The sequence below is a fragment of the Heterocephalus glaber genome, unplaced genomic scaffold (genome assembly GCF_053883595.1).
Source record: "Heterocephalus glaber isolate CG9 unplaced genomic scaffold, H.glaber_assembly_v1.0 deba00001472, whole genome shotgun sequence".
NCBI classification, from domain to species: Eukaryota; Metazoa; Chordata; class Mammalia; order Rodentia; family Bathyergidae; genus Heterocephalus; species Heterocephalus glaber.
The window spans coordinates 29602959-29629384 of record NW_028258315.1 but is presented as its reverse complement, the minus strand read 5'-3'; the positions used below and the strand labels follow the sequence as shown (position 1 = coordinate 29629384).

Genomic DNA, 26426 nt, shown 5'->3' with positions numbered 1-26426 from the left:
AGGCTTTGGAAGTTCTCATGTGACCTTTCACATAACACAGAATTGTCACTGGGGCTCCACTTCCCAGGCCCCCTGGTCAGTGAAATGTGATAGGAAGTGATGTGTATGGGTTCATGTGGTAAGATTCACTTTCTCCCCTCCTTTGCCTCTAGGCAGAAATCTCTAGGGCCTTTGGGGATAGCAAAACCACTCTAGAAGGAGCATGGATCTCTGAGTCACCACCTGGGGTGGACCCTCCCACCACCAACATAAATGAGGCATAAACATCATGTTAACTCTGAAATATAAGGGCTATCTTTGTTGTTGTTGTTTTTGCAGTACTAGGGATTGAACCCAAGGCCTTCATGCTGAGCTACAATCCTAGCCCTTTTTAATTTTAAGTCAGATTCCCACTAAGTCACTGAGCTGCCCAGGCTGGGCTTGAACTTGTGATCCTCTTGCTTCAGGCTCCTAGAGCACTGGGATTTTAGGCATACACCACTGTGCCTAGTTCATAAGGGCTATTTGTTTTTGCTGCCAGCTACCTTACATAAAGCAACGGCCACAAGGCCCTGTAGAACACCTTAGGTTTCACGTGCCAACGAACAGCACCAGGATACTAGGGCCATTAGACTTTGGTACCTGTGCCCGTAGTGTCATCCAGAAATGTCCCCAAACCATAGCATATCTCTGCTCTGCTTGCCTATGAGCCTGTCTGGCCACCAGCTCCAAGGGGGGGGTCCTGGACCAAAGTCATGGGGAGAAACAAGAGGCCTCCATGCAGGTAGCACTGGTCATCGCTCACCACCACCCAGCCACCCTTCTCTGGGTGGGGAATGAACTCAGGGTGGGGATGGCTCCCCAGGCAGCTGTCATGGCCAACAGCTTGTCAGCCATGTCACCAGGTGTCTCTGTCCCCAGGAGGGCTCTGAGTGTCCTGGCATTGCTTTTCCTCCCCCCACCTTTCCTCCTGCTCCTCCAGGGCCCATATTTACATAAGCAAACAGGATCCCATCACACTTTCTCCAAGTCACTTCCAGGAGCTGTCAGCTTCATTAGTGGCGTCTCTTTTGCCTGCCACAGTGGCTGGGCTGAGCCAGGACCCCATCCCATGCTGACTCATGCCCCTGGCCCTTGCTTGATCACACTACTCATGGAGGGAGGCGATGAACTCCCTAAAGTTCCAAGGAGATGACTATCTTGCTTGAAATGGGCTGGAGAAGTGTGGACAAGGATTGGGGTTGTAAAAATAATCCACTTCTTAGAGGATGTTCTGGCCCCAACAGAGCTCCTGACATCTTCTGGATTTGATCCTGTCATAGTGTTGGTAGAACTGGATCTGACAAAAGAAATCAGTCATTCCAATTCCCTGTGATCCACTTGCATTACTCTGTGAGTACAAAGCATGGAGATGTTGGTTCTGCTACTGGCTGGTTCTGCACTGTAAGGGTGGGGATGAGGTCTGCATTTGGATCCAGAACTCCAGGATGCTCAGAAGTATCTGCTGTCCAATGCAGGGCCCTCTTATAGAGCCAGAGAGAACGTGAAGGCCCACATCTCTGAGGAGCATGATGTTTTTCAACTATCAGTATAATCTTTGGCTAATTTGTTCAGACATGGTCTCTGTGAGTTAAAAGAGATACATACTAGTAAGGGGTAAGATGCAGAAGAAAGAACTCAGGCGTTCCCCAGTAACACTCAGATCACACTGATAAGTGTGCTGGCCTTTGGGCTGTACATTAACCCCTGCTCTGCTACACTCCAAAGCTTTCCAAGTCCTTTTCTGGGGAGAAGGGTGTGCTAGTGACAGATGCGTCTGTGTGTGGCCCTAGAGGTAGTGAGAACAACATCACCTTCCACTGCATGGCTTCTCTTCAAACAGCATGACTCAATGGTGGTCAAAAACAGAAGTGGGCCTGGGCTAGACATGAGTAAAGAACTCCCTGGAGAGGCCAAGTCCAGTCCCGGGGGAGGAAAATCATGTACTTATGTGTTGAGCACAGGGTTCTCTTCTGACTTTTGCTTAATTTTTTTCCCAAATCCTATGCAAAGAAGTATTCTACAGATGCTCTGATGGCAACAGCTTCACAACTTGTGACCCAATATTCAGTGACCACCACTGCATATGACTCCACTGAGACAAGCTTCCTATAATGACCAAATTCATAAAGAGAGAAAGAAGAGTCGTGGGTACCACAGGCTGGGAAGAGGAGAGAAGGGAGCTATTGTTTGATAGGAATAGAGTTTCCATTTGGGAAGAGGGAAAAGTTCTCGAGATGGATGGTGGTGACGGATGTACAACAATGTAAATGTACTTACTGCCACTTAGGAGTAGTCAAAATTGTCAATTTTGTGTCGTTTATATTTTACCGCAATAAAAAATTTTGATCATGAAGGATTTTGATTCTTTACATCATTTGTGCATTAATTTTCCTCACTTAGCATTTTCTTTCTGTTATGTGCTGCCTGTTCCACCAGGAATCAGACTGTGAGATTCTTAAGAGTGGGACTGCAATGTATCTTTCTAACCCCACAGCACACAGTGCAGAGCCTTATGTCACTGGGTAAGTGTTATTTGTAAGAAAAAATGAATGAATAAATGGACTCAGAATCTCCACGCCACTGCACCATGGTTTTTCTAAAACTGTTCACAGAATGAGTATTTTTGAGTGCTTTGTATTCAGAACAAATAAGATTTTCAATAAAAAGAAGTTAATTACATCTATCCAGCCATACTGAAAGTTTCCTAAAGCAAGTACATGCTGGCTAGAAATACATGCTTGCCTGTAATCCCAGCACTCTAGGAGGCTGAGACAGGAGGATTGTACGTTCCACTTCAGCCTGGAAAACTTAGTGCTTTTGTGAGAATCTGTCTCAAAATAAAAAATTTTAAAAAGGTCTGGGGATGTAGCTCAGTATGAAGGCCCTGGATTGAGTTCCCAGTACCTCAAAAAACAAAACGAAACAACAACAAAAAACCCAATCAAGCCACAGCAAAACCCAAACAATTTACTATCTCCATTCCCCACCTAACCCTCCCTTCACACTCCTGAGAGGTGGGAATGGAAAATGAGCGTGCACATGAATGTCTCTCCCCTGGTACACACACTGACCTGGACACCCACACACTCCATTACCGGCAGGCCCCGCCCCAGGAGGGGCACAGGACCACCTCACGGTGCTCGGGCTTGGAGGTCCCCTTTCTGGGTGTCTCCTTCCTGCAGGCTGAGGCAGGATGCGACCCTCAGCCTCCTTCCCTGCAACTCAGCTCTGAGATCCGCTGTGGCCCTGTGACTTCGCCTCTCTGCTGTTTCCTTGGGCGAAGGCATTTTCATTCTCTAGTTAAGCAGATATTGAAAGGGCAGGAAACTCAACAGTCAAAGAAAGAAACAGAAGAGAGACATCCTACCATGACCGAACCTGGACACGGTGTCTGGTGTAAGGAATCACAGTGTCTCCTCCTCCTGTTCCTTGTCATCACTGAGCAACACCCTCGGTGTCCACAGATTCCCAAAGGTTTTTTTACATCTCACATGTTGTACTAAATAAGTCCAGCAACTGTGTGCTCCAGACAGTTTTAGCAAAGAGTACATTACCTGTTTTCTTTGCAGAACACAGTCAAAGTCTAGGCTGGGTGTGGGGCACATGCCAGTAATCCTTGCACTCTAGGAGGCTGAGGCAGGAAGATTGCAAGTTTGAGTGCAGCCCGGCAACTTAACACACCAAGGATCTACATCTAAAAGAGCAGTTGGCAGAGAAATAGAGCTGGTATCAACAGAAAGAAAAATATCATCCTCAAGCATATCTACACAAATGCTCATCATTGGTATCATTGTTGATATCTAAATATTGGTATAAATCAGACAGCAAGAACTACAATAACCTGAGTCAAAAATCTAAGGGAAGAGGACCGGGGATTTAGCTCAGTGGTTCCGCTGCCTGCCTCACAAGCTCAAGGATCAGAGTTCAATCCCCGGTACAAAAAACAAAACGAAACAAAAAACTAGGGGAAGTAATCTGCCTAGACCTTCAAATTCTGTTATCAGGAGATTCTGATAGTATCAGAAGTTGTCTTTAAAAAAAAACAGTAGCATTCTTAGTGTGAATTATCTGATTCATAATTTTTTTCCAAACACTAGAATTTATAGCTTTAAATGATAATGGGCTCTGTCCATTAAGTGTCTTTCACTGTTACTCTGACTTATAAAGAAATGTACCATTAATTGGTGTATTTGTATTATATTTGCAGATACCTTAGTCCATTAGGCAAAAAAAGTATTACGATATCAATTAGTACCATTTTTAGTACTAAAACTTCAGAGCTACAAAACAGACAGCTTTGTAATATCAAAACTAAAATGGAAGTTTTTCCCTAGTTTCTGAGGTTGTGTAGGGTGGGATGTACTAAGATGGTGACCCAAAGTGAAGAGACAAAGAGAGAGAGAGAGAGAGTATGAATATGATGGTCTCATGGTCTCAGTCGTGTGTTGGGTCTCGGGAGCCAAGTTTGTAATGAATCTGGAGTCAGTTTGGGGGAAACTCCCATGACGGTCCTCACTGAATTACCAAGTGGTGATTTCCCAGGAAATGAAATTAAATGAGCATATGTAAAGAAATGAATCAGGTATAAGAATAATTTTCTTGCACTGAGCCATTTTCATACTGTAATGGAAGGGTGTGGAGTGTCCTGGTTTTGGAAGCCTTTCAAAATAATTTAAGTCTTCCATGGTCCAGGACACCATTTCCCACGGTGAGACTTAGTTCTTGTTGGCAGGACATGAAGACTGGAGCTGGGGAGCTAGAGGCAGGTGTTTAGAAGGGGCCTTCAAGCGATCCTGTGGGAGTGATGCCTGAGGCCCAGCAGGCCTGACCATCTCCTTGCCTGCTCTTGTGCTGAGAGGAAGGCCTGCAATGGCCTTTCTGCCAGCCTTGCCTTCTCCTTGGACCAACTGGCAGCATCTTCAGAAGATGCATGGAAGCCTCACAGAGTGGGTGCCAAAGATCTGGACTTGCTAAATTAGACATAAAAATGGTCTTTTCCTCTGGGATGTTGATGCAAGAGAACAGCACTTCAGATGCAATCCTGGGCATCTTAGTGACTTAGTGATATCCTGTCTTAAAAAGGGATGGGGATGTAGATCATTGTGAAGGCCCTGAGTTCCATCCCCAGCACTGGAAAAAAAATCCGTGCGTCACAGCCTCCTCCTGTATTCTTAGACTCTTTTCCCTTGAAGACGCCTTCAGATTGGCTTTGGTGGTGAACACCCACGCTTTCCTGTCTCAGGCTTACTGCAGCTTCCTTAGCCCACAGTTAGGCTCTGTCCAGCATTTGGTTCTCCGTGGGCTTTGGGGATGCACATTTTGGGGAAATAAAAAAGAGAACCTCTTCCCACTGCTTCCTGCTGCAGGGAAGGCTGAGGTCCCATGGCCGGCTGCTGGCTGACCTTCAGCCAGACCTCTGGATGGAGTGTAAGACCACTATTCCTGCAGCTCTATGTTGCCTGGCCCGGCGCACCAGCCCTCAGGAAAACCTGCAGCAAGCCCACCACACAAACACTAGTTCAAAGGAAGCAGGCCCAGCAGGGCAAGCTATGGTCACTTTTGGGAGACAGGGGAGAGGAGAGAGAGAGAGGAGGACAAGGGGAAGTAAAAAGGACCAAGATGTGGTATGTCTATGTGCCAATTCTCCACAATGAACGTATTCATTATGTATTGTAAACACCTACTAATAAAAAATTCAAATTCAAATGTTTTCATCACAAAAAAATGTTATGTGGGGTGATGAATATGTTAACTAACTTGATTTCATTTTTCCTTATTGTATTCATAAATCACAACATTCTTGGTGCTCCATAAACAAACACAATGTTATCAATTTGCAATAAATAAATGTTAAAAAATAAGGTAATGCAGACAAAGGGGTTGAAAGTAGCAATTTTGGAGACTGGCCTTGCCTTCTGGGAGAGATGTGGCTCACACCCTGTCCCCATGCAGGGCTAGTTGTTGAGAACAGTCACTCAGGGACATGTAGTCAAACACTCAAAGTCAAGACCCTTCAACACTGTTGGGAGCTGGGAGCCTCTGGGCATCTCTCCGTGGTGATACAGATATATACGGTACGTTGCGACATTTCCAGGTGGTTCCATGTAGAATAAGTCAGAAAGCAATTTCTCTTCCCATCTATTTCTCATTTAGTTTATTTATTGGATGTGCCTGTTGTATAATGGCTCATAACCTTATTTGTATGAGGAATGATAATTTTAAAAAAAGAAGAAGAAAACAAGGAAAGTTCCTGCTATTTGGACTTAGAATCCATTCCCTGAAGACACAGGCCAGTGGGAAGTCTTCTTAGAGGGCCTCTTTGTACCACAGCTCATCTTTCATCCCATCAAGCTTCTGACCATGGTTGTATGGATTTGTGGTGTGGAATGGGATTCTCAGTCAGATCCTCATGGCACAACACTGGCTTTAACATGGGTAAACCTGGAATCAGCCAGTAGAACAAATTGTCCTTGGGCAGCTCTCTCCTCTACGGTGACACAGGATACATAGCTCTGTAGGATCTGACATGCACAGGCTGCCATAAACAAATGTGTTGTAAATATTACTTTCCAGCCCCCAAATACTCTTTACCATGCAGTTTGATGAGCTTAGTACAAAGGTTCAAGGCTATTAAGAATTACATTTTCTTAAAAATTCATAGGTGTGGGCCAGGGATTTAGCTCAGTGGTTCTGCCACCTGTCTCGCAAGTGCAAGGTCCTGAGTTCGATCCCCAATACAAAAAATAAAAAATGAATAGGTGGTGACAAAGCAGAATATACATGCAAGGCTTGATTGAAATATATGGTAAATATTTAAATTTTGAAAGTTTATTACAGTAAAAACACATTGTCATTAATCCCCTCAAGATATTCCCCCTCACTTCAAATACACTATTTTTCTTACTATGTTCTGAAGCAGTTCTAGAATTCTTCTTTGGTGTCTTTACAAGGTGTGATCAAAAATAGTGTGAATTCTGCAGCCAAGAGCCAAGTAGGCTCATAAAAAAACATTACTATGTGCTCCCAGCCACCCTATTAACTGGATCTGTCACTGTGTAACTTTTGGCTCTTCCCCAAAATCCAAATGACCATGAAAGGGCAATGTTTTTAATTGATTCAGAATATTGAGACAGCACAACTAAAGATACTCACGAAAGAGTACTTCTAGAACTGTTTTAGCAAGTAGCAAAACTGATGGGATAAGTGTGTTTCAAGTGAGTGGGAGTATTTTGAGTGGGATTTATAATAATGTGTCTTTTACTGTAATACATTAAAAAAAAATTTAACAGTCACTATATTGTTTGATCACACCACATACATGAAACCCAGCTGGGAAACCAGAGGAGGAGCAGGAAGAAAAAATTTTTTTGAAGTTCTTATTTCTAGGGCTTTTAGACAACATTTGAATAACAATGATAACTAAAGCACCAGGGGCTTTGGTTGTTATATGTAAAAGAAAATTCAATCCGTAGGAGCATCTAAGGAATTCAAGCTCTTTAGTAGCTCCTCAGCTGGGTTTGAGTTTCTGATTCTTACAGAAAATGTTGCTGAGTTCCTGGCACAGTGGCTGGAGAATCCTTCTGCTGTGATGTTGAAGGATGGGACTGGCTGGCTGATGAAAGGGTTTCTTTGTTATACAGTGGCAGCTTGGTTCACAAACTCAATTCTCCACAATTCTGGTAGCAAACCAAAGTGGACAAGAACCAAATCAAATTTCGCCACAAGGTCAACATTGAACCTAAGCACTGAATTTGATTCAGTTCTTGTCCAACTCAGTTGGAAAGAATCAATTTCATGAACTGAGGCACCACTGTTTGTCTCAGTGCCCTGCAGTGCCTTCTGGTCTGAAGCTGGCTGTGACAGTGTGTCAGAGAGGACCAGACAATGCTGGGGAGGTTGACCCAGCTTCTTCACCATTGCCATTGCTATCTGCCAGCCCGGAGGTTCCTCTGACAAGGTATCTCATGGGGGGCCCCCCAGATTCATGGCAGTGGTAGGGTTGGAAGAGGGACAGGAATGGGGTGGTACTGCCCTTGCAATACCCACTGCTGGGAGTAAAAAGCCTAAAAGAATAGATTTTTCTGGAGGACACAGGTTCTTCAGAAGTGGAAACCTTTCTTCAATCCAAAACTGCATGGGAAACCCACAGGTAAAGCAGGTAAAGGTAGAGCTGCTTTCTCAAAGTCCTGCCCTACCTCCCTGCCCTGCTTCCTAGTCTTGAGCAAGTGAAGTGCCCTCTTCATTTCTTCATCCATAAAGGCAGAGAGAATACTCTGAAAGTCTGGTTTGATTACTCAATAAATAGTGCCCAGATGGCACTGACTATAATCCATAGGTGCTTGACAGCAGATCCATTCTTTCCTCTTAGCTGTGATGGGTGAAGATGGAGAAGAAATTAAACTTTGTTCTCTAAAAGAGCTGCAAGCCTCAGATGAACCCCCAAGTCTTTGGTTGAATACACTATAGTGGATCCCCTAAGGTATTGAGATTTTGACACCAGATCTGCTTTTTCTGCCGTAGATCAATGCCAGACCCAAGAAGAATGTGACCATTGTTCCTTGCTGGCCCTCTCAGGTCACCTTCTGATTCCATTTTCCTTTTCATCTCTAAGGGAATGGATGGATGACAGATCTCCATTACTTTCTCCATGTTCCCAGAGAGGAAGCCATTGGGTGTCCATGGTCAGGAGGGGCTCAAAGTTAAGGACCCAGGGCCTCGGTAGCCAATGTCCCTGCAGTGTCCCTTTCTGGGCTACAGTATCTATGGCCAATGAGCATAAGCTCCACTGTAGGTCACACACAACCTTACAAGTTCTTTTCCAAGTAATTTTTAATATTGGTGCAAAATGAGCTTCTGAAATTGGATTATGTCCCTCAAATTCTACCCTCCTGAAAGATCCCCAATTCTCAGGCAGCAAGCTCTGAAGTATCCCATCCCAATCACAGTTTTCCTGAAGCCTATTTGGGGCTGCCTTTTTCTGATTGCCAAAATGCCCAATTTGGATGCTTTCCTAAGTAATATTTTTATTCTTTTTTATATATTGGGACCTTCATACTGAGCTACATCTCCAGTCCATTTTTGTTTTTTATTTTGAGACAAAGTCTCTCTAGATTGCTAACAATCCACCTGCTTCAACCTCCCAGAGTGCTAGGACTACTTGTGTGCACCGCCACACTTGGTTCATATATATCATTTAAATTACAGGATTTCTGCAGGGAAAACCTACAACCAATGAGATTTAATAGTATACCATTATATATAACTAGCATACTGGGTAACAACATGATATCTATAAGTAGCAACAGGTAAAGACTATAAGGAGGAAAGCGATATATCCTTCAAGTATCCTTTTTTTTTTGGTACCGGAGATCGAACTCAGGACATTGCATTTGCGAGGCAGGTGCCGGAACCACTGAGCTAAATCCCTGGCCCCAAAGTATCCTTTTTAGAAAACAAAAGCAAAACAATAAAATATCTTCAAATAAACTAATATGAGAACACCCAGAATATCTAAGAGAAAAATCTTTAAAAATGCGAAGGAAGAGCAGAGCCAGTAGGAAGAGGAACCACCTTCTGAGAGGGGAAGATTTGCTGCCATGTTGATATCCTTAAATTACTTTACAAATTTAATTTTATCTCAATATAAATATCAATCTTTTAAAAAAAACCTACAAAGCTGACTTTAAAGTACATATACAAAATGAAACAAGCAAGAATAGCCAGGAAACAATGAACAACACCTAAGATATAGAATTAGTCTAGGTGCCCATCAATGAATGGATAAAGAAAATGTTGTTTATATACACAGTAGAATATTATCTATCCATAAAGAAAAATAAAATCTTGGCTTTTACAGCAAAAAGGATGGAACTAGAGGACATTATGCTAAGTGAAATAAATCAAACCCAAAAAGACAATGCAGCATGTTCTGTCTTTTATGCACAAGTTTTTCTTTTAATGGAATTTCAAATGCATAATAGAGATTACAGTACTAAAGGTCAGGAAGGGAATGAGGGAGACTAGATTTGATAAGTGTTGTGTGTATGCATTGAAATATCACATGGAACCCCATTAATACATATAATTAATTCATGTTAATAAAAAATTTAAAAACAATAGCCAGGAAAAAATAGAAAAAGGAAAAGAAAAGCAAGAGTAGTGTGTATGGGGGGTATAAAGTATCTATACCACATTCAATATATAATGTTTCAGTAATGAAAATAGCATAGTACTGAATAACGGACAGACAGACATTCTCAAATAACAGAATGAACTAGTAAATACACTAATAGACCTAATCATTTCAGTATGTTATAAAGATGATGTCCTAATTGCTCTAGGAATGCTATTAGTTGATGGTATCAGATAGCTGACAAAGAGTCAAATTCAATCCACACCTTATATTTTGCCCCAGGATCAACTCTAAGTGGATCATAGATAAAAATATTTTTTGAAAAAAATTACCTATAAACATACTAGAAGAAAACATGGGCAAATTCCTTTAGAACTTTGGAATATGGAAAGCTTTCCTTGTATCCAAAATCCATACTAAAAAAAATAAAGGTTACAATATTATGTCACCCTGAAATTTTCTTAAACTTACACATAGAAAACATCAACAAAATCAAAAGACAAAGAATAATATGAAGCAGTTCCTATCACAGAGAGTTAATCACCTTCCACACATAAAGAGCTCCTAAAAATCGTTAAGAAAAAAGATCAAAGCCAGCAATACAAATTTAGTTTAGATAGGCAAAGGATGTGACCAGTGAGCTCACAGGAAAGGAAATGCCAGTGGCTTTTTTTTTGGTACTGGGGATCGAACTCGAGACCTTGCACTTGCGAGGCAGGTGGCAGCACCACTGAGCTGAATCCCCAGCCTGCCAGTGGCTTTTGAAAGAATGGAATGGTGCTCAATCTCCCTTTAATAAGAGAAATGCAAATTAAAACTACAATGAAGTGCCTAAGTGACAAGCCCTGAAGAAAGAGGGCCTGTCATACATTACTAGCATCCCGCATTGAGGGTATCTGGAAACCCTTACCAAAATTATAAACATGCTTGCCCTTTGACTCAGCAGTTCTACTTACTGGAATATATTCTACAGACGTATCAGCACATAGAGGAAGTGTCCTGGGCGGCACTGTTTATAGTAGTAAAGATTGGAAGGAAATCAAATGTCTATCCATAGAACATAGTTAGATAGATTTATTGTGTGTCCATAAATAGGATTCTATAAAGCTGTAAAAATGAATGAGACATTCTTTATGTGCTGTACTGATTTGAAAGATGTCCAAGATACAGAGTCAAGCGAAGAGAGTGAAGTCCAAAGCAGTTAGCAGAGAATGTGAACTTTGGTCAGCAGCAGCACCACCTGGTTATTTCCTTAGTCTTAATTTGCATTTCTTTGAACATAAGTAGGATTGAATATCCTTCCATTCTTCTAAGAGCCATTGTATTTTTTTTTTCTGTGAAAGGAGGAAAGAAAAAGTAAAACACACACATCTACTTATATTTGATAAAGACATCCAAGACACTAACAGAAGTGTTTACTTGGGTTGAAGTTGATGGGACCCAGAGTTGAAGCAACATTTTTGTCTAATTTTTTTTTTGGTACAGGGGATCAAACTCAGGTCCTCGCACTTGCGAGGCAGGAGGCAGAACCACTGAGCTAAATCCCCGGCCCTATTTTTGTCTAATTTTGATCTATGAATGAAGAAAATGATTTATCAGTTCAGAAAAACAAACTAAAGTCTTGCCCTACCAATTCCTTGGGCTCTTGGTAAGCCTATATTTTTCACAGTTGCCAGATATTTTTCCCTAGCTCAAAATCTGACTTTGGAGGTAAAGGACAGGGCGAAGGATGAAAGGGCAGCCAGGGAAGTCCACAAGATGCATCTTTCCATGAAGGGACAGATTCTCCTGAATATTTGTAAAAGATGAGGTCAACAGAGGGATCGCTATTTTTCCAATAAGAAGAGATAATTTCTACTTTGGAATGAAACTAGCCACTAAATAGACTTCAACAACAGGAAGTAGGGGCTATAATGAGGGAAGAGAAGACTCTTGACTCTGAATATTTCTTTGCCAGCCTTCAGTGCTACAGCTGGGTTCAGCCCTACCTGACTTCCTTATTGTGTTTGAGCTCTCCTTCAGTTTAAAAATTTGCAACTGCTTCTCTGCTTCCTTCCATTATCTGCATTTCTCTTGGAGGTCCTGGAAGAGCAGTCCTTCTATTCTGGCATTAGCTATTGTCCCAGCTTAAGGTCTCTGGTCACAGCTTTGTTTCACCTCCCTCTGCAGGGGAGCAAGAATCAGCCCAGATGCTGCAAGACTGACTGCACATCTGCTGCACACAGAAAGAGAAAAGCCAACTGGAGTCTCCAGAGTTCCTGACCCCACAGCCTGAGTACTTGCAGCTCCTCTGTGGGTTCCTCTGTTTCTGAGATCAGAGCTCAGCGTGGTGGAAGTTGTAGGAGCAGCTGCCTCAGGAGACTTCAGGTCCTCTGTTGCTGACTTCATAGGACAGCACTGAGTGGCATGGGGTGCAGGCAGGGGACAAATGTCCAGTTCCCACCAATCTGAGCTCTTCCCAGGGGAACAAACTGAGTTGGTTGTGGAGGCCCCCATTGCAAGCTTTTGCAGTGGCCCAGGGAGGATACATTTGATGTTATTAATGGGGGCCACAGATTATGTCCTTAACCCAAGCTCATGCTATCAGCAGAGCCACATGAGGACTGACCTGACAGGGGCTGGGAGTGGCGGAGCTGGGGATCAATGCTGACAGCCTGAGAGGGGATTCTAGACAATGAAGGCTGGGCTTGACTCTGCTCCCCTGGGGATTACACAACACTGTGGCCCTCTGTCCTACCTATCTGCCCAAGGGAAAGTCCAAAATCCTGCCATATCCAGAACCACAGCACTGGCTTCTGAACGGCCACATTTCTGTATGGTTAAGGACTTGAGAAGAAAAAATGACTAGAGTTGGACTCACAAGCTCAGTGGCTAAGCAATGATGCTAGGGCCTGTGGTGTGACACATACGCTGTCCAGGAGTGACAGGGCCCTGGAATGCTTTTCCCTGCTTTCTTCAAAAATGCTAAAAGGACAAAGAACCCTTATCTGCCAAGGCTAGTGCTCCAGACCACACAGAAAGAGGTCACAGAGAACAGCTGAGGATTGGACATTCCCTTCAGTCCACTGGACATTATAGGGGCTCTCAGAGGGGGAGTCCATGGTCCAGAACAACAAACCTGTCCAGGAGGACCTGTCCTGTCCTCTCACCTTCTGGTTCCCCCATCCCACGTGACTGGGATGGAGTAGCTCCTGTAATAGGCAGCTCATCCATTCCCAAGTACCATGAGTTGTCCCGGAAGTCCATGGGACCCTCTTTCAGGCAGAGATCTCCCCAAGGTTCACTTACCCATTCAGCACCTTGTTCTCCAGGGCAAGCTGGATCCCCTCTGGACCAAGCTGATGACTTGAAGTCATGGGACGTCTGTGAGATCCCCTTGCAGAGCCACTACCCCAGCTCTTCACTTCCTCCTCCCAAGCCCTAAGGCCTACCAGGCTCCCCATTCACAGGATAGCCCATGTCAGTGTCCTGTGAAAGTGTGAGCTCCAGGACACAGCTCACCCCTGCCTGCCCTGTGTTCCTCTATGAGGAACAGAAGGTGCAAGACCGCTGTCCCTTCAGTCCTCTATTTCTCCCACTAGCATCTATGTAGTGCCTGAAATGATGGGATTTGCTACATCTCCCAGCAGCTCTTGGAGCATAGGTGGGCTTTGCTGGTCCTAGAGCACAGTATACATTGGCACCATCTTCCCTGGTTTCAAATCCTGGAACTCTTATCTCCTTGTGACCATGAGGGTATTTACTTGAGAGGGACTCTCAGAGCTGAGTGCATTGTGCTGGGAGGGGTGCCCCAGAGGATGAACATGTGAGAAGCAGTTGCCTATCAGAGCCCAGAAGCCATGTGCCAACACATGACCTCCTACCAATCTGCTGCCTGACTCTGCCAATCACCATAGGCCCACAGTCTGAGGCCCACACTGCTCCAAGTAAAGTTAACTTCACAGCCGGGGAAAGAATACCCAGGTTCCTGCTGTGATCCAGACTGCAGGAATGCCGGGCACTGAGTGCCTTAGGGCAGCCTGCTGCACAACAGAAGCTTCTCAGGGAGAAGCAATGGATGGGACATAGGTCAGAAGTGAGAACCGTTAGGGAACTCAGGCTAAGTCAGGAGTCCCTGTGTACCTGCCATGATGTCTCAGCTATCTGTTGCTGTGTAATAAATCAGCCTCAAGAGTGGCTCTGTGGGTCAGGGTCCAGGAGCAATTTTGCTGGGTGGTTCTGGCTCAGAATCTCCCATAAGACTGTGGTTGGGAGGGCAGTTAAGGCTAAAGTCATCCAAGATGGCACCATGGTCACATGGCTGGAAAGTTAATGCTGGCTGTTGGCAGGGGACCTTAAGTCCTCATTACATGTCCTGGTCATGCAGCTGCTTGAGTGTCCTTCCAAGGTGGCAACTAGATTCCCCAAGAGTGATCCAAAAAAGCAAGGTGGAATCCACCATGTCTGTCTTAGAGGTCACACATAATCATTCCCATGATGTCCTACAGGTCACAAGGGTCAGGCCTACTGAGTGAGAGGAGGGACAGTACAAAGGCAGGACAGACCCCTGGGGGCCATCTCAGAGGGTCCCTGACATCTGTGGTTGGTTTGATCACAAGGAGGTCCTGAGTCACAGCAGAAGTTGCTTTCTCCAAACTCATGGCTTTCCACACATCTCTGCTTCCATATCTGTGGCTTTACTTGTGTGACTACAAGTATGTGTCAAGGAACACAGAGCCCTGTTCAGCAGAAGGGTAAAGACTCCTGACTCACTCTGGAATAATGGCATCAATACTCTCTCCAGGTATAGAAAAGGTGACACAACAAAGGGACAAAGGCCACCTCCAACCTGTCCTCACTCTTACCCTCTGCTCAGGGCCTGTTGAAGTGTTGAGCTTAATATAGAGACAGTGACCAACTGTCAGAGGGAACAGACCATCAAGGCTGCAATGCTGAGTGCTAAACAACATATTGTCTTTCAATACAACCCCTGGATCTTTGTGCTAGCTCCTGGGGCCCAGAGAACATTGAAAGGAACAGAAGGAGTGATACTGGGGGTGGTGATTCTGAAGGAAGTATAAGAATTGAGCCATTGCCTTTGGTGGCCAGGGATGAGCTGTTATGCATGGTGGATGGGATGAGTCAACACCAAGAAGACAGGAAGGGAGATCTTGGAGTGACCTCAGCTAATGTCAAGGTCGCATCAAAGCCAAGGGTCCTAGCAGCAGAGCAGAGAGCCAGGCAGCACAGTAAAGAGCTCCTGAGTCAGAGGCCATCAAGGGGTACCCTAAGTGCTCTCAGGAAACTTATCTTCCTGGACAGGAGGATACGGGCTTCAGAGGTGACACAGGTAGGACTTGGATCCAGAGTCCAATGTCATTGGAACCTTCTATCCTCCACTGAACTGTGAGAGGTACCACAGCTCATGGTCACCACTCAGACCTAGTCACATCTGGAAGCAACAAGAGAAAGTCAGTCTAGAGCCAACCATGGACACCTAGCTCACTGCTTCCACGGGAGCTGTTTTCTGCCCAGCCTACTGCTGCTTTCCTGGGAGTCTTTCTGCTGTCAGCTTCTGGCTCTGTGAGTGTTCTTGGTGTCTGTCCTCCACTGCCCATGCTTCCCTCTCACCCTGCTCACTCCCAGGGACTGAGGCCCCCTCTCCATCACTCCAGGGGATCCCAAGTTCTCCCTAGGCCCACTCAGCCCTGGTGGCTGGGCCTTAACCCTTAGCTGCAAGCCCCAGGGCAATGTGGCTAAACCAAGGTGGCTTCTTCCCCCTGACCAGCTCCTCTTCTGGCTTCCCTGTGCCAATGATGACACTTCCTTTGGCTAGTCACCTCACTGCACCTCAAAGTCACCCTAGACTCCCCTTCTCACTCAGCCTCTTGGCCAATTAGCAGTGAGGCTTGTAGGATCCTTCATAATGGCTTTCATATATATATATTTATTTCCTTCCATTCCCACTGTCAACAAAGATCCTCAAGAAATGCTTCTTTCTTATCGCCCTCTCCTTGTGAGATAAATGGAATGCCATTTGGTGGGATGTCATGCACAGCACCATCTGAACCCATGTGCTCCGGCCTCTGCAGTGGACCTCAGTGTGCTTTCCACATCTTCTTCCCTCTACTCCTCCCTGCTACCCTTGCTGTAACCTTGCTATCAGATCAATCATGCTCTTGAACACCTTTTGTGTATGACTACTTAGGTGATTCTTTTTCTAGGCCACTAATAACTGACAATTTCAACTAGCAACTGACATTTCCATTGCTCTTCCTGGTTTCAGGGACCATCTGAAGCATTTTGCATACTTCAAGTCATGTGATTCTCACAGCAATCTTAGGTAAGTACACACTGTTTTTACCTAACTTCATAGATAAGGAAACTGAGGTATAGAGAGGTTAAATAAGTTGCACAAGTCCATAAAACTAGGGAGTGGTAGAATCTATGTTCAACCAGAGGTTGAGCTGGGACACTACCCATGTTGACACACGGACCTGTTTATGTAGGAGAGCACCTCAGGATTTTAGCATTAACCAAAGATGGCACAGTTTTATGGGGATTTAGTAGCATAATTCCTGGAGAAAAGAAAGTTTTCCTACTGACCTTCAGGCCTGGGAGAGGGTGATGAAACATTAAGTCATCCTGCCATTAAAATTAAGTTCAATCACCCCTAATGGAATGTCACCTCCAAGATAGTCATTAAAGCCACATGCCTAACTGGCTGGCGGGCCCCACGTATATCACCATTATCTTGTCCCTCCAAAGGCTGTTTTGTCCGAGGCTGAGAGGGCCCCCGGGGATGCTAAGTGTGGCTCAGATCTATGTGTCAATGTCACCCAGAGGAGAGACGTCTGCCTCTGAGTCCCATAGTGGCGGAGTCTCTGTGTAGAGGGCTTTGGAGCCAGAGAGAAGGTGAAGGGCGTGCACAGAGGACTTGCAGGCTTTGACTTTGCACTGGCCTCAAGGTGAAATTGGGCTCTGTCACGTGGTGCACTTGCTTGGTCCTGGCAGGATGCTGGACCCACAATTCAGAGCTATGTAGCACCTGCCATTCTCCATGGGCAGCTGTCCCCACCTACCTGTAGTATCCAGCAAAGTGTTCTGGCAGCCGCTCTGCCCTGGGTTCCTGGCTTTCAGGGGCACCCACTCTGCTGCAGACTCAGTTGCTCTATTAGGTGCCGGGAGCCTTTTTATGTCCTGTGCTATCTTTGACTCCCTGGAGGAGAGGAGATTGTGTTTATCTCCATCGTATAGGTGAAGCCAGCAGAGCTTAGGGACCAGGTAGAAACATGTCCCCACCTCTGCTGTGCACTATCACAGGCTTTGTTCCTTTAAAGCTGCATATTGTCCTGTAGGGGAGAAAGCATTATCTGCAGTTAAAGATGGGGAAAGTGAGACTGGCGGCTGAAGGGAATCCCTTGAGTGCACCTCTAGCCAGGGGCTGTTGGGGCAGGCTGGCCTAATCTCTGGCCATGCCCTCGGGAGCCATTCTGCCCACACCTCCCCTCCCTCTCCAGTGTGCAACTCACCACCAGGGTGGGCTTCACACCCACCGGGCACCAGCTCCTCCACTGGTTGCCCCAGGTCCCATCCTGCCTTGCAACCCTGCTTTTGTTGGCTTCTGCTGGGCCTCACTGACCTCTTGGGCCCCTGGGCTGTCCATCCTCCCTTACATGCTACCTGCTTCCCTGCCGATGCCACCACACTGTCCTCTCCTCAAAGCAGACAAGCAAGATGGAGGGTCACCTTGGTTTTAAGCAAATATCCCTGTGACAGCAGTTAGCCTTTTCAGGGAGCTGCAGGTACCAAGTCCTGCTCTGGGCATTTTACTTGGACAGAACCCCTCAAATCCTGCCAACTGTCCTAGAAGGAAGACACCAAGATTAGCTCATTTATGAGGGAGGGTTCCATCTTGGACTACTGCCCTTTGTGAAATACAGTCAAGGTACAGAAGAAGAGTGGAGTTCAAGACTTTGCTCCTGAGCCAAAATATTGATTCCCACCCTTGTAAAATCTGGGCTAATCACACAGACTGGTATTTCTATTTGTCTGTCAGCCAACATCACACTGTCTGCATTTGCTTTGAGAAGAGAAAGTTCCTATCCCTAGAGGTGGGGTTGCTTTGGCTCCGGGTTTCTAGTCCAGGGGATGGTGGGGAGACTGTGAAGGCCTTGGATGCTACTGCTTCCACTCCTGTGGATCTTCCTTCCTTTCCCAACACAGGAACAAAGCCCAGCCTGAACCCTCCAGGTCCAGCTCTTTGACCAATACAGATGAGAGATTTTTGTTATCTAGTGGGGAGGGAAGTTGTTACCTGGGCCTGGAATAAGGCCAGGATGCTGAGTGGCTTCCCAGAGAGTCTGTGACAATCATTCTAACTTCTTTTCCTCCTCTTGAACAAATCATTTCACCTCCCTGGGGCCTATGTTTTATAACGGCCACGTGTCAGTTGTGAATCATATCACATGTGTCTCTGAAAACCAGGGTAAATGAATGAAACTTCCTTTCCATATGCTAAGGCCTCACCTGGGAAAGTATCTGCAATGTTGTTCCTTTTTCCCCCTCCCTCTTCTCCAAGAAAACTCTTACGTATCCTTCAAAACTCTGTTTAGAAACCACCTCCTCTAGGAAGCTCTCTGGCCCCCGGAAACATGAAACAGCTGTTCTGTCTCCCGTAGCCCTGGACTTCCTTTCCCCATGGTATCTATGGTCTGTCTCTTTTTATATCAATGATCTTGCCAGCAAGGAGGGTCTTGGCCATCTTTGGACCCTAAAATTTAGGCAGGGCCTGACACATGGTAGCCACTCAAAAAGTTTGTTAAACAAATAAATCATAAAGCTGAATTCCATAATCCCAGTCATATTTTCTCATTTGTTCACAATATAGCATAGAGACATGGCTATAGAAATAAACAAGCCCGGAGATTATGAGATGAGAGAGCTGATCAGAAGGCAGGACAAAGGGTGGGAGCTGCCCCACCCTGGCGTATCTGGCCAAGCTCCACAGCCTCACCAGGTGACATATCACATTCAAGAAGGAGAGGGCAGACTTCCTGCCCCCGGCCAGGGTATAAAAGGTATTAGCAAGAAACTATGCCCTAGTTTCCCCTCTGACCATGCCAGCTTGTGGAATTTAACCACAAGAATATCCATACTTCACAGTACAAAGGAGGAGGGCAAGGTCGATGTCTGGCATCGGCCAGGGTCTGGGTACCAGGACTGCAGAATCACAGCGAATCTTAGGGTCATCTGGCCTGCACTCTGCTCTGTGTACAGAGCCCTCTGACTGGACGGCGACTCCCAGTCATGGGGCTGGGCACTTCATAATCTCAAGTTTTAAGTGGCAGAGACCAAATGCACTCCACAGTCCCTCCAAGCCAGTGATGTTTCTACACTCCCTTGGGAAGCTGCTGAGGCATGGTGCTCTGCCAGGCTCCACTCCAGAGAGACAGCAAGGCCAGCTCTACAGAGGGCACTAGGAGGGCACCCGTGATAAGGGCAGAGGAAGGGCATAACTAAAAGAGGAGGCAGAAGCCACACACAGAAAGTTCCATAGAGCAAGTGAGTCCACACCTTCAGACACGGTCAAACCTGACTGTGGACTTGATCCCCAAAACTTGACCATTAGAAAAACTATTGACATTGCTGGAGAAATTTTGATATGAACTGAGTATAAATAATATCAAAGAATAACTATAATATAATTCTGTTTGAAAATGCCCCTATATTTTACAGACAAAAAATCTAGAATATACAAATGACATGATAGTTTCCAATAATTCAGGAAAACAAAGAGAGAGAAAAAAGAGAGAGGAGAGTGACTCCACTGTGGTAAAATCTCAGTGGCTGCAGATTCTGGTGACATGTGGTGGAGCATTATGCTCTGCTCTTTAACTTGGGAGACGTTTGAAAAGTTCAGATGTAGAAAATCTGGAAGGGAAAGAGAGGCAGCTCATGGAGGAAAAGGCACTTGCAGCTGGGCGTTGGAAGGAGAGCAGGATCTTAGGATGGAAAAGGACAGGAGTGTCATATGGTGAGGGGTAGCAGAGGCCTGGAGTGGGAGGCCTTGGCTGTGGCCCAGGAATCCCAGCTGCCCTTGTTCGGGTCAGATTTCCAAACATGGGTCCTGTGGGTAACAGGGCCACCTGTGTTGACCTGTTTCTCAAGGATGTGGTAAGTGCTGATCAACAAATAAGGCAGAGGACTCCACAAATACAGGGCCCTGCGTGCTGGCTGAAGGGGACGTGCCAGACAATGTTCCAAAACAATCTGTTTGCTCTTACCCAGCTGGCCCTGGCCTCAAGGACAGTCCTTGGCTCCCTTCAGGGCTGGCACAATGGTCCACCTGCTGGATGCATGCTCCCTGGAGAGACCACAGCCCTGTGTGGGACCTGTGGGGTCTCTCTTTGGGGACATCACCATATTTCGGGAATGTGGTTCCGTTTGCCTCTCCTCTGGATAGAGCAGTCAGAGGAGGCCACAAGTGGGGATGAGGTGCTGTCTGAGGGGTCCCCTGCCTCTTGCCCCCAACCTCTTCCAGGTCATGTCTGAACCCTTCTTTTCCTGGCACTGTCTCTGGAAGGCAATGGGATTCCCGAGGGCTAAGTCTGCTGCTGGTGGCCTTTTACATGGGACTCACCACTGCCCAACTCTCCGGGAGCCACTCAGGGCAGGGTGGGGCTTGAGGGCTGCCTTCACTTCATCTCAGGGCCTGATTGGCCTCTGGCTCCTCTAGTTTTTCTGAGATCATGGAAAAATGAACTGTGGCCCTATTTACAGCATGCCCTTGGAATGTAGCTCTTGGAGTAACTGCTATTGGCAACCTGGAGTCATTCAGAAATTGCCCATGGCAACCTGGGGTGAGGTGGGCGGCTCCGAGACTCAGTCTTATCGCCAATGTGCAGCCACAGCAGCCAACTGCCAGAGAGTTGCAAAACCAGAGAGAAAATATTTACAGTTCAAGCTGACCCAAAAAGTCTGGGACAGGGGTCAGCTTGGCCTGACCTCCCTCTGGAGGTAACTTTGGACCAGGGAAGTACTCTGTCTGTGCTTTGGGCAGAGGCAGGGCTAGATGGCACGAAGAGCGGGAGGTCTGGGACTCATGCTCAGACCTGCATCCCTGTCTGCCCTCCCACTCCCTTGTGAATTTGGGCAACAGGGGAGTAGTGGCATTTCCCATCCCAGAGCATGTTGCACATTAAATGTGACCAAGGCAAGTGAGATGCTTCGCATAAAATAGGTGCACTATGACTCCTCCTCCCACTGGTGGCTGTTCCTCCTCATTTCAGAAGTTAGAGGTGACCATCAAAACCACTCTCAGCTCAGATTTAATGCCGTCTGGTGACATCACACGGAAGTAAGTCACTCTTCTTCATCCACCCAGCCTTATATCCCAGGCTTGCTTGGCTGGTATTGTGAAGCTCTGAGGACACAAGAGACTGGGTGGTTCTTGAGCCCCACATCTATCTGGGTACCCGATCTCCCCTGCTGCACCCACCTAGGCTCCTCTGCTCCATTGCACATTGCTCCTTCTTGATTTTTTTAGACTCTCAGGAGGGTTGCCAGTTAGGGAGAAATGATTCTGAAGAAACTTGGCCCTTAGACACCTCCTGGTGGGCAACATAGTAGAGAATAGTTCCAAAGCCAGGAACTGGAAATGTATGCGCTCTTGGCAGGCCAATAGCTTTAAGTACATCTGCTCCTCAGTTAATCAGAGCACAGCTTGCCCTTTCTACACTGGGGAGGTTGGGTGGGATTTTCTGATGGCAGCAAGTGTTCCAAGAGGACTGCATTGGCCCAAAGTGTGAGGAGTGGAGAAAAACAGACCAGGTCCTGCTGGGAAGCAGAGGAGCTGACTAGTGCCCAACTCACCCAGACTCAGCTCCCATGGGGACAGAGGAGAGACATCAGGGCTGCTTAAAGGCTTGGTGGCTCCCTGCCTGGTACCCTCTACTATACGGGAGATAGGGTCCTAAAAGGGACAGGTTAAGGAGGTGTAGGCAGGAAGGTGGAGTTTGAATGGCTGCCACCCTTCCACTCCATGGCTCCATGCAGTGAGCCCCAGGAACGTTGGCTGAGGGTCACAGCCTGGCCTCAGTTCAGGGTGAGCAGGTACTGGCTGGGCTCAGGGGACGTCCTCAAGATCTATTTACAAAGAGGACTACAAGGGAGATCAAAAGTCACACTTTACCTGGAACACTCAATGCTATTAGTGTTCATGGAAGCAAGGCTACCTCCCTGGGTCCCCAGAGAGCTGAGGGAATAGGCACACCCAGAGTCCCTGTATCCTTGTAGGAGAACCATATCCAGAAAGGCAACCTTGACAGTGAGATAGCCCCACTATTTTTGGAAACTAGTTTAAGGGGAACACTTGTGAATTACTTCTCTGTCACTTGAAGGGCATCTCCAAGTCTTTCAAAGGAGGTTGTGAAATAAACTTTGACAGTTTTCCTCCTAGTTGGGGATGTATATCTCTTTTTTAAGTCAAAAAAATAGTACCATATCTAATCTAGAACTGTAAAGATGTAGTGGGCAGGTATTAAATTATGAACTAGTCAGGTGGTTCCATGCAGTTTGTTCACCCAGTTGTGCTGGGACCTGGGAGTCAAGCACACTGTCTTAGCCAATGCAGAAAGCTGTGGATCTAAGTTGGCTGCCTTGCAAAGACCTGACTGAGGAACACAGCATGAATCCACAAGGGAAATAGGAACAGGTCCCCTGCACTGGACATAGATGCACCACCCTGGCTCTCTTGCAGAAATGCACTTGGTTGTCAGCTTCAGATAACATGTCAGTGCCAGCAAGGCTTCTGGGCTTTGGGTTGTATCCAATCACCAGGAACCTTGAGGTTACCCTGAACCCAGAGAAATATTTACCCTTTGCTTTGGTTGTGTTTTGACTCTGAGGTTCAGACTCTGGGAACCAAATGACATAATGTGAGGGTAAGATCCAAGCCCTTATTATCCCTGAGCCTGCCATTGGCCAGCAGATGTTCCACAGATTAAGTCATCCACTGAAGAGTTATGGGGAAGGATGTCACCCACTGTAAAAGCAGCACAATCCATCCCGAGGGGGCAAGCTCCGTAAGTGGAAATGAAGAGCCGGGTGACATTTCGATTTAAAGCTCCAATAATTTGCAGGGGATGTTTCAAGGGTGTTTGGTGCACAGGAGGCAAAAAGGGGACTGATGAGGAAAATTAACCCCTCAGCCTCCATGCTCTTCTTCTGACCTTCACCTTCTCGGCAAACAGCCCTTGGACCAAATGGATGGGTCCTACTCCCCGTACCCAAGGCTAGGCCTAGCCACAAATAATTGACGTGTAAGAACATCTTGCTTGATATATCTGTTCTTTTCATTTTCCGTGAATAAAGCTAATATTTGAGTGTTTAATCTGGTCAAAAATAAGTGCAGAGTTCCAAGTGAGGCTTAGCCCAGATCCTCAGAGAACAAAAGGGTGAGAAAAAGCAAATGTAGAGGAACTCAATGTAGAGCAGCCAAAGACAGCAGGCTTGAGGGCCTAAGGGAAGCTGAAGGCAGACTGTCTCAGGAGTCTGGGGCAGATGTTCAGCCTCTGGCCTCAGTTTGTTAATATCTGGAGAAATCTAAATCACATCTGCATAAGACCATGGTCCTGAGCATCCCAGGATGGCTGATAGCAACAAAGCTAGAGCACAAAGGTTGCCAAACTCCAGCACACACATGATCTCCTGGGACAGCCCCATACTAGTACGAAGAGGTGGGGCTGTGTAGGTCAGAGCAGGGCAAGGCCTTGAGGAGGATTCCCTGAGAAGGAGCAGTGAGTTAGGAGGGCACAAAGCAAGGAGGACAGAGTACAGTCACACTCCCTCATATCTGAGGAGGACATGTTTCAAGACCCACAAGGTTTGCGTGAAACCACTAATAGTACCAAACCCTACATAGATTATATTGTCCCTATACAGACATCCTTATGATGAAGTTTAATTTATAAATTAGACACAAATTTCTGTAGCTTTAAATTGGAATGTCACCTGACTTCATTTCCACAACAATAACTAGTAATAGAATAAAACAAATACAGCAGCATACTGTAATACAAGTTATATGACTGTGGTCTCTCCTCTTTCTCAAATATTTTATTGCACTGTACTTCTTGTGATGACGTGAGATGGTACAGTGCCTATACAATGAGGTGATACAGCGTTGTGACAATGTTGTCCTTCTAAGTAAAGGCTACTTGACCACAGCACTAAACTGTCAGTGGCTCTGATAACTAAGGTACAGTCACTAAGTGGCTAATGAGAGGGTAGCATATACAGCATGGATACAATGGGCTGAGGGATGATTCATGTCTTGGGTGGATGGAATTGGGTGCTCAAGAGTACATTGTGATACTCAGCATCATGCAATGTAAAATTCATACATTGTTTATTTCTGGAATTTTCCTTTTAATATTTTCAGACACAGTGCTCAACTGTGTGCTCACAGTTGAGCACAGGTGACTGAAACCACAGAAACTGAAGCTGCAAATGAGAGAGGAAGTACCTGGGGAGGTAGTACCCAGGGCAGCACAGGGGAAGGGAAAGGCAATGTGTTTACAGGCAAAGAATATAAGGAGGTAAAGCAGGAGTGTTCCAAGCAAACCAGGAAAGAAAAATAGGATATGCTCCCTCTCAGCTGAGCCCTTAATCACACCCACATTTACCTACCTGTGCCAAGCAGCTGCTGTGGCCAGGCCTTTTCTCCTGGCTGTGTTTTGCCTGCTGCTCCCCATAGTCCTGTGGAATGCAGTGGGGCTTATTCACCTTGTCACAGGAGGGAACTGGCCACAGTCATCTGTGGACTGCAGCACAATAATTATCCCAATGCTTCCCTGCCCTGCTACTCCAGGACACCACGCTGAACTGATTCCCAAAGTACAGATCTCTTTGAGTCTTCATATTTTCTAAAACCACTGAACCCAAAGTTCAGTCCCTAGACAAAACTGTCCTTTCTTCCCTTTCTGGGTGCATTTATGCAGAGGACCCCTAGACAGTCCCGAACCTGTGGGTAGGACCAGGTGCCCAGGCCAGCCAGAAGGTGAGCATCAGGACATGACTGTTGTCATCAGCTTCCTATACGTGCATGCTCCTTGCTCACAGCACAGCACCAGGACTGTGGCCATAGTCTTACTACAAAACGAGCAAGGATCAGAAGAAGCAGGGGGCAAGGGGAGGTGACCCCATAAAAGCCCTCTGTGGAAGAGCTAAGGAGATGGGCAGAGCTCACCAGCCAGCAGGGGCTTAGGATGCTGATGAGCAAGGGGCTCAGAATGGACTGGATCAGCAGACACAGACATGTGACTACTGTGTGATCCCACCTCCATGAGTCTCAGGGCAGACAAAGCCAAGTGCCAGCCTGGGGAGGAGGATTCCCTAGGCAAGGGAAGAAGATGACAGAGATGTTCTCTGTCTTGGCCTTGGATGTGGGTGCACAGGCAGGTGCCGGTGTGAAAGTGTATTGAGCAGTATATTTAGGAGAGTTGCACATTTTACCCTGTGTAAGTTATGCCTCAAAAAATCAGTGGACAAAATGAATCAAGAATAAGTCAAACAGGCTGTGTTAAGAGGAAGTGACTATTCTGTCTCAGTCCATTGCCTGGTGCTATAATGGAAAACCACAGACTGGGTAATTTCTAAAGAAAATAAACTCGCTTCTCACCATTCAGAGGCTGGGAAGTCTAATAGCGAGGTGCTATGCCTGCCACCTCATAATGAGGCACATATGGGGAGACAGCAAGTGTATTACCTTGGGTCTCTCTTTCTCTTCTTCAAAGCCACTAAGGCCATCTTGAGGGCACCACTCTCGCAGTCTCTTCTAACCCTAACTACCTCTCAAAGGCCCCTCCTCCAAATATCATCAACATAGGAAGGTAGAGATTCCGTTTCCAATGTAGGAAGTTTTGGGAGACACATTGAAACCACAGCACCATCCCTAGAAGGATTCAGACACAGAAATTCTGTGGTTGCTCATTTGGGATTTGAGCATCAGGAAGGGGGTGGGCTTCACGGAGCCACAAGCTCACACACTTCCGGTTGACATCTGCCCAGGCTGGATCTCTCCCTGGGGTTTCTGGGGATGGTGGGGGCTGCCACCGCCCTCTGTAGATGGCTCCCTCCTTCTTGTGTGTAGACATGCTTATTGAAAAATGGACACATGCTCTTCACCCTTCTTGAATTCTGTGCCAGAACCAGTTGGTCTAAGGTCCTTGTCCTGAAAAAGGACAGCCACATGCTCACTTCAGCAGCACATATACAGAAAAGGACAGCCTGT

At 46.2% G+C, this 26426-nt stretch overlaps 1 long non-coding RNA gene across 1 annotated transcript in view; it reads left to right on the top strand.

The window, feature by feature from the left end:
* Positions 1–7771: 7771 nt before the first annotated feature.
* LOC101701297 (uncharacterized) overlaps positions 7772–26426 on the top strand; it is a 37351-nt gene continuing 18696 nt past the window's right edge. Inside the window, exons 1-2 of the long non-coding RNA XR_001184109.3 lie at positions 7772–7978; positions 16419–16475. This is a non-coding gene — a long non-coding RNA (uncharacterized LOC101701297). The remainder of the gene's footprint in view (positions 7979–16418; positions 16476–26426) is intronic.